General features: G+C 40.1%; 1 non-coding gene across 1 annotated transcript; it reads left to right on the top strand.

Moving 5' to 3' along the window:
* Window positions 1-1,970: 1,970 nt before the first annotated feature.
* Window positions 1,971-2,075, top strand: LOC127490428 (U6 spliceosomal RNA). Its single transcript, XR_007918382.2, has one exon. It is a non-coding gene; the product is annotated as a U6 spliceosomal RNA (small nuclear RNA).
* Window positions 2,076-8,784: the final 6,709 nt, after the last annotated feature.

Here is an 8,784-nt window from a genome sequence, read left to right as displayed (position 1 = left end):
TTGTCTCATTTTGAATTAAAGTTATTTTTTAAATTATTTGATCTCCATGTTTTATTACCTTGCTTTTATTTATTTTTTATTTACTTATTTATTTTTTGCTTATTTGACAGGTAAAGCTATAAATAGTGAAAAAGAAAAAGACAGAGAGAAGGGTCCCCCCTCTGCCAGCCCACTCCCCAAATGGCTGCCACAGCCAGCACTGCGCCGATCTAAAGCCAGGAGCCACGTGCCTCCTCCCAGTCCCCGACGCGGGCACAGGGGCCAAGCACCCAGGCCGTCCTCCACTGTCCTCCCAGGCCACAGCAGAGAGCCAGACCAGAAGAGGAGCAACCGGGACCACAACCTGGTGCCCACATGGGATGCCGGAGCTGCAGGTGGAGGACCAACCAAGTGAGCCACAGTGCCAGCCCACTTTTATTGATTTTAATATTTGTAGATACTTTAATTTCTTAGAAATCAGAGTAGGACCTAGAAATATATATTGACAATTACAAAGTTGCTATAAGAAGATACTTACATTTCCTAAGCCTCCAAACTCTTTAACTCTATTTAAGTTAATATTGATATGTGTTAATCTTATGTGTATATAAAACTTCAAAATACATTCTTCATTTTATTTTTACAGTCAATATTCATTAGATTTATCCAAATGCTTACTCACTGCCACTTATTTAGCTCTTTTATTCATACATTATATCACTGCATTTTTTTCTAAATACCCTTTAGGGTTTCTTTAAATAAGTTGGTATTATAAATAAATCCTCATACTTTTTTCCTGAAAATATTTGAATACCAAAAAAATGTTTTCATTGCTATAAAATTTGTTAATGTTTTTCAGCACTTTGAAAGTGTCATTTCAATGTTTTCTGGCTTCCATTGTTTCTATTGAGAGGTCTGCTGCCAGCCAAGTTGTGTGGGTCCTTTGAAAGGAATGTCTTCTTGCTCAACTACTTTTAAGATGGTCTTTTTCCTTGGTCTTCAAAGCCAAGAGCCAGAAATGCATCCAGGTCTCCTAGGTAGGTGGCAGAAACCTCCTACCATCATCTGCTGCCTCTCAGGGTATACATTAGCAAGAAACTGGATCAGAAATAGAGTAGCTGGGACTTGGACCAGGCACTCTGATTTAGTATATGGGCATCCAAAACTGGGACTTAACCACTATCTACCCTTCCCTTTCATTCTTGACTTAAGATTGATTTCTGGGGACTATGATTGTGTTATAGTGGTTAAGCCACTGTCTGTGACATTAGCGTGGAGTCCCAGCTGCTCCATTTTCAATTCAGCTCCCTGTTAATGGATGGAAAATCAGTGGAAGCCAGTTCAAGTGCTGGAGACCAAATGAAACTCTTGCCTCCTGACTTTGGTCTGGTTTAGCACTGGCACCCATTTAGGGCATGAACCACTGGATAGAAGATCTGTCTCTCATCTCTGTCTCTCTTTCCCCCATCCCTACTCCCCCCCACATTCATAACTTTAATTTTAAAATAAATTACTAAATCTTTTTTTAAAAAGTTCCAATGTGTTCCTGGCACTTGAAAAGGCCATGTGCATATGCCATATTGTGCACATGCCAAGGAAACACCTTGAAAGGCTCTATTCACTTACCTTTAGCTGATTTTGAGGATTTGCACAAGCTAGAAGTGAAGCAAAACCAGAGTCGCAAAATACCTGTTATAACAATTGAAAGTATACCTCAACACACACACAATCCTATTGGAAAAGGCAGGGGAAATTATAGGTACAAAGCACTTAAGGAAATGTCAGTTTAATCATCAACTGGCCAATAAGTTTATTGTGGAGAGAATTCAATGGCTACCTATGGTAACATATAAATCATACAGAATTAGTCATGAAAAGTAACTAAACATCCACAGAAATCACAAACAACAGCAACAATAAACTCTGGTGAAGGTGGGGAGAAATCGGCTTTCCAGAATTGACAACATTATATTATTTAAGTGTAATATTTAATGCTTGTTTCAGCAGCACATATACTATACTTGGAAAGATAGAGAAATTCAGTATAACTGCTATGAAAGGATGACACACAAATTCTTGAAAGATTCCATGTTTTGTGTTATTTAATGTTGATAATTATTAGACAATGTTTAGATGTATATCAAATTATATTGTGTACATTGAATGTCTATAATCTCTATTAGATATTGTAAAATAAAAACAATAAAATAAATATTTGAAGAAAATTGTTTTGTTTTCAAGAGAAAATTATAAAAAATACCAAGAAACAGAAGAGGAGGTCCACATGCAATAAAACATCCAGTTATTAGATATCATCTTGGTGAAATCCAAAGTTGTACTTACTAGACAGACTCTAAATCAACTTTTAAAAATATATGCAAAGAACTAAGAAAAGAAAAAAACTCTGTCCAAATAACTGAAGGAAAATATACGAATGACATGTCATTAAATAGAGGTTTAAATTTTAAAAGCAGAAATTATAGCAACGGACCAAATAGAAATTGTTGAGCTGAAAACAACAATAATTCTCCCACTTAAAAAAAAAGCAAAATAATAAAGTTCAGGGTCAGGCCATCCAGGACTGAATTATTACTTCATGATTTCATCCATCACAGCCTAGAGTCCCTAGAAAGAGAATTCTGACACAAAGTTGAATATGTAAGTTTATTTGTGAATAGGAATTGAAGAAAGCGAGGAAGCAACACTATGGTGACCTGTTGAAGTGCGGTTGGAGCTTTGGGGAATATGTCTCAGGACCCTCAGCAAGAAAGAAAGAGGAATGCGTGGATCTATTGGCTTCTGTCTCCCACTGGAAAGGGTACTTGTTAGTCCCAAGATGTAACTCTCCTTACAAAGCACTGCTAATACTTCTGGGTTGCACTTCCAGAACCGTAGATCTTAGTAGTATGCTGTATGAAGGCAGTGATCTGGGACTCGGGATCAGGAAGGGAGAGATGCAGTATAACCTCATCCAGCAGTTACTGAGCACAGTTGGTCACCTGGTGTTGGCTAGAGTAACAGAAGAATCCACAAGCCGTGTTCCACACAGTTTCAATGTCTTGGATTCTTCATATCATTTTCTCTTTCGCCCTTAAGCAGGTAGCTTCATTCTGTACATCCTCTTGGGATGTGCAGGTGTAGCTATATTGTAAAAACTATAGGCTGGGCCGGCGCAGTGGCTCAATGGGCTAATCCTCTGCCTGTGGCGCCGGCACCCCAGGTTCTAGTCCCAGTTGGGGCGCCAGATTCTGTCCCGGTTGCCCCTTTTCCAGTCCAGCTCTCTGCTGTGGCCCGGGAGTGCAGTGGAGGATGGTCCAAGTGCTTGGGCCCTGCACCTACATGGGAGACCAGGAGAAGCACCTGGCTCCTGGCTTCGGATCAGCGCGATGCGCCAGCCGCAGCGGCCATTGGGGGGGTGTGAACCAATGGAAAAGGAAGACCTTTCTCTCTGTCTCTCTCTCACTGTCCACTCTGCCTGTAAAAAACAAACAAACAAAAACAAAACAACTATAGGCATAGGCTGATGGAGCCAGAAAGGGGACTAGGATCTTTTCAGTTGGCACGTTGCCATTTCCAACATAGCACAGGTGATACGTTTACAATGTTGGGGTGAGGGTTGGAGGGATGAAGAGAGAGAAACCAGCAATCTCTATCACAACAGTGAAGGAAAAACCTGACAGAGGGACAGACTATCTTTTTAGCCTTCACTTATAAACAATAAAATAATTTTTTATGGACATATTCCCCAAAAGTAATTTCATTCATCACCCTCCAGTCCCCTATATTGTCCCAGATCCTTAAATTTTTTTTCCTCAGAAAATCTCAAAATTGATAACTACCCATATAATCCTAAACAATTGGCTTTGCTCACCAAAAGACTGAGATTTTATGAAGCTCTGAAGGTGGAAAATCTAGCACATCAGTATTCGAGGAGAGAAGGGATCAAGAGAGAATGAAAAGAGTGATTCAACACTCAAGTGTTACCTCTTCTCTCTAGGACAAGCTACATTTCAATGGGGCAAAATTCTTTTTATTCATCCTAAACAGCATTTGGGGTTTCTATCAACTCATACATGAAGTACTTCCAAGTCTTTATGTCAGCATACTAAGAAGCAGTCAACTGTTCTCATTTGTATCCCAACTTTAGTATTTTTAAATTCAAAATATATGGAAACAAAAATAAAATATATTGATTTTTTATACCCTTAGTACAAAAGGTACAATCAAGTACATCAAGTCCTGTTGATTCCCCTGTTCTGTGCCCTAATTTATCCTCTGTGCTAAGGGAGAACAGAGACAAAGGACAGATTGTACACAAATAAAGGAAAAGAATCAAGAGGCCTAGAGAGAGAAAGACACATGGACCCCACCACCTACACATCGGGAATGGCCAAAGCTTATCTCAAGACTGTTGACCAGTCTGGTTCCCACTTGCACCTCATCCAAGTGGCATTCATTCTAATAACAACTTAAACTCATTATGTGAATTGCACTATTAGGATATTGTTATCCCATGTAAATGCTATTAGTTCCACAAATGAACTACTCTATGTGAAACTGCTTATAAAACTATAAAGCGCTTTACAAATGGAAGAAAAATTATAATGTTCAAGAGAGAAAAACATTATACTAAACTGGAATCATAAAATGCTAAAGAACCCAGTGATGCAGCTCCAAATCACAACTTCAGCCTTCCTGTGTGAAAAGGTAAGGGAGAGCCAAGCGTTTTCTTTGTAAATCCCACTTCTATGATGATTATTCTTCTAAAATTCACGTATAATTTTTTCTGATTTGTTTTCCTGTCTTATACCCAACATATTTTATATCCCTTCTGTCTTCTTATAAATGCCACTTTGTTGAGAGGGTTGGTGGGGTTTTCAAAGAAGTTTTTAAATATGCTGTTAATGAATGAATGGACAACTAATTACTTACTAAATGCATTAACACAAATCTGAGTCTGAAATTGCTTCAGAATTAATTTGGGACATATGTGCACATCCTTGCTTACATTTGCAGGGGGCATAACACGTGGGTTTGCAATTGTATGTAAGAAAGTCTTTTCCTTTTTAACAAACCTGGCTACAAAGAACACTCGTTATCGGTTTATCTTATTTTTCAAAACGACATTACTAAAAAGACACACATTTCTAAATTATGCTCTTCATCCACTGAGTTTATTATATCTCATTTGCTGTCTCCCTATGTCTGTCTGTCTGTCTCTCCCTCTCTCTCTCTTATACACACACATACACATACATACCCCTCAGATGCAGTTTGTTTACATAGGTAGGAGTTGTATAAACTACACACCAAGTGAACAAACAAAACAGCTTCCATTCAATGGATCACAATAGTAATTATTTACCAGACTTGGTTAATTTCTAAAAATGATTTTATGTCTGTTTTCTCAATTAAATCAGGAGGCCTGATTCATTCTATTAAATCAGGAGGCCTGCAAAACTCATTCTTCCAGTGCAGACAGAATTTCCACTTAAGTTCGAACAAGAGCTGCGGTGTAAACTACCCTTTAACAGGAATGATGGTTTTAAGGATTTACCCATGGATATTTTGAATATTCAGCTATTTCCTCTGATGGACATTAGTCAGCAAGAGGATTCCATTACCATGCATATTTGCAGACAAGAATTGTATTTTCCTAGGCAATTTTTAAGACTTGGATCATGGCATTGATAAAAATATGGCCACCTTTTCCATCAGACAGGAATAGAGACAGATTATTCCTTAACCCGCACAAAAAATGTTTGCTTCTCCAGATGCGGGTCCCCTCTTAGGAGACTCCTCCTGTAACATAGTCAGTCTTTCTGTGACACAGGATTCCCAGCTCCTGATCTTCAGCAGCCTGATTAGTTTATACACATGATCTTAATCCCCTCAACCTTGCACTTCAAGTATCCTATGTATTTGTTTCAGATGGGTTCACCCTCCTTGAATGATACTTGTTCTCTAAAATTTAGAGGAAAAAAAAAGTAAATGTTGTTCCTCAGCTGCACCCATTTCCTTGGTGACACTTACATTAGTTCACACTATGGACTGAATTGTATTACTCCAACACTTCATTTGTTGAATCCCTAATCCCAGTGAGACTGTATTTAGAGATCTGTCATTTAAGAAAGGTTAAATGAGGTCATAGACCAGAGCCCTCATCTAATCTGATTGGTACCCTTATAAGAAGAGACAGACACACCAAGAATGAGCATGCACAGAAAAAAATCCATCTGAAGAAACAAAGAGAAGGCAATCACCCACAAGTGAAGGCGACAGGCACCAGGAGAAATGACCCTAGCCAGTAATACCTTGACCTTGGACTTGCAGCCTCCAGAAGGATTCGTGAGTAGATGACCGCTGTTGTGCAGTTGTTTGTTATGGCAGCCCTAGCAGACATGTAATGTTCATTTCAAATTTGTAAGCAGGTTATAGGCTACAAGAGCCTCCAACAAGGCCTTCACTCCCACTAGGGATATATGGATACCGCTATGTAACACAACATTGCCCTCAATCTTCCTTTCTTTTCTAGTTTCTACTGCATATGTCCAGAGCTATCTATCCTTGCTTAGTACAGGTATCAGCTGCCTGGCCAATTGTAGCACATTTCACCTTGGTTGGTGATCCTTCTAGGAATAAATCAATACATTGAACCAATCAGGATCCTTTTATACTTTTCCTAAACTGAACTCAAAAACAAAACAAAGCAAAAACAATGAACTACTTCTTGGGTTATGAGGTTGAGAAATTATAAGTCTGACATATGGAGAAAATCCCTCTAATAAAGGAAGAAATGAACCCAACAGGCAGAAAGAGGTTCTTATAAGAAACAGGGGAAGGTAGGAGCCGTGCCAGCACTGCCATCTTAGGAACCAGGCAGCCTTGACTTACCCCTCTCCTTCCACTCTCAAGGCATTTATATTTATTTTTTTATTCATCTTTTCTCTTTTTCTATGTTGCTTCTCTGTCGTTGGAAGTCAGAGACCTTCTTGTTCGTGATTACAAAGAATATGAAAATTATCCCTCCTTACCTTTTTTCCTACCTATGATCTGTTTTCTGACCCACTACTCTTCAACTTGAGAATTCACCGTCTTTTGGGAATTTCAGCATGAACAAAATGGGGAAAATCAAAAAGGATGAAACAAGTGAAAAATCCAGGGAACCAAAGGAATTTCCGCTTACAGTTGGCAGTTTTGAAGTAATTTAAGCAAGTCCATTCAGAGTGGGAAATTAAAATCAAAAATCAAAGAACTAGGGCACGGTGCCTACCCAGCCAATTCACAGTACCCAAGCTTAAGCTCTGTGGACATTTCCTCAGGGCCTCCCTCCATAATGTTTCAGCCTAAGAGACTCATTAATATTCTGTTTCAGCTATTTTTTTCAGCATCCTCCCTTTATTCATCCAGTTCCCAATATCCACACAGCTGCTGAGGGCTCCACAGGCCCCAACAGAGGTAGCCCACTTGTCTCAGGCAGCTCACTACCCACCCAATCCTTATCTCTTTGCCTCCTCTTCACCCCCTTGCTCCACAAAGTCTTGAAATTCCATCCGTCTGTATTCTTTATTCTTCCCCAATTAAAATGTATCCGTTTTATAGCCTATTCCCTTAGGGGTTCTCGCAGTGACCAGCTAGTTCTAATTTGGTCAAGTGCAGCTAAGATGTCACTGTTTGATAATGGCTTTATATTTTACTCTCCCAGAGAATATTTGCATTTTTACAGTGGCCTTAAGCAAAAGGAGTCCGTCACATGAGGACATCTGGTGGAAGGAGGAGGGTAAGGAACACTGGACAAGGAGGGCTTGAGCACCCCCCTATTCGCAGCACGTACACACTGCCATGTCCCCCACTTTGGGCTGATTCCATGCCCACTAGCAAAGAGCTTTCTCCTCCGCAGACACTGCTGCCTTCCACAGGAGTGACCTTCCCTTCTGCCCCTCTGGCTGATGCCACTGCTCACCTTCCTTTGCTCTATTATTGCCTTTACCAGTATCTATAATTTTATTAACTCTGTAAATTTAGATTCTCTTAAAGAGCATATCAAAAGTTCAAGTCATGCCACACACAGCCCTGGAAAGAGTTCTTAAAACAGAAATGATAAATCCAAAGTTATTTCAGGAAAGGACCAGCAAATGTCATCAGAAGGTGCCTGGTCATTCTATTGGCTTGAGTTGAATGGGGCCTCCAAAACCTATTATGGTATTGGGACTAAGGATAATGTGGGGATGGAAGACGGCAGGAATGGGGCTCACAACAAGTGCAGCATGAGGAATTATGGGAAAACTTTTGTTGTTATGATTCGAGAAGAGCTTGAGAAACAAAAGGGGGTTTTTTAGGAGGTGCTGGGAAGAGAGATGAAAATCATTCCCCCACAGGTATTTAAGGAACTACAGTGAAAAGAAGGGAACAGAGACACAAAAGCAGTTCTCAAGTTTTGGAGGCACATTCCCCAGGACCAAAGGGCAGGGTTATTCTGGACTGTTTGAGAAAATTTAGGATCAATGAATATAAATTACAAATGGGCAGATTATGTTTCATTTTCAGGGAGACTTTCTAACAAGCAGGAGAATGAGCTGTCTCCCAGAGTCAGTCTGGTCTTATTTGAAAGGGTCTACATGGCCATCCACCGGGGCTTTATGGAACACCTTCCTGCACTAACAGGCCAGCAGTCTGGGACTCCTCAACACTCTGATGCCAGCCTTCTGGAAAGCCATCGGCACTGGCTTAGGTGGCTGACCAGCACCGGCAGCATCAGGGTTTCCTGTGAGCTCTGAGAACAGGGGGAGGAGGCGAGAAACAGAC

Source organism: Oryctolagus cuniculus, chromosome 2 (genome assembly GCF_051225735.1).
Source record: "Oryctolagus cuniculus isolate XC-2025 breed Fujian yellow rabbit chromosome 2, ASM5122573v1, whole genome shotgun sequence".
Lineage (NCBI taxonomy): Eukaryota > Metazoa > Chordata > Mammalia > Lagomorpha > Leporidae > Oryctolagus > Oryctolagus cuniculus.
This window is presented reverse-complemented; position numbering and strand designations above follow the sequence as displayed.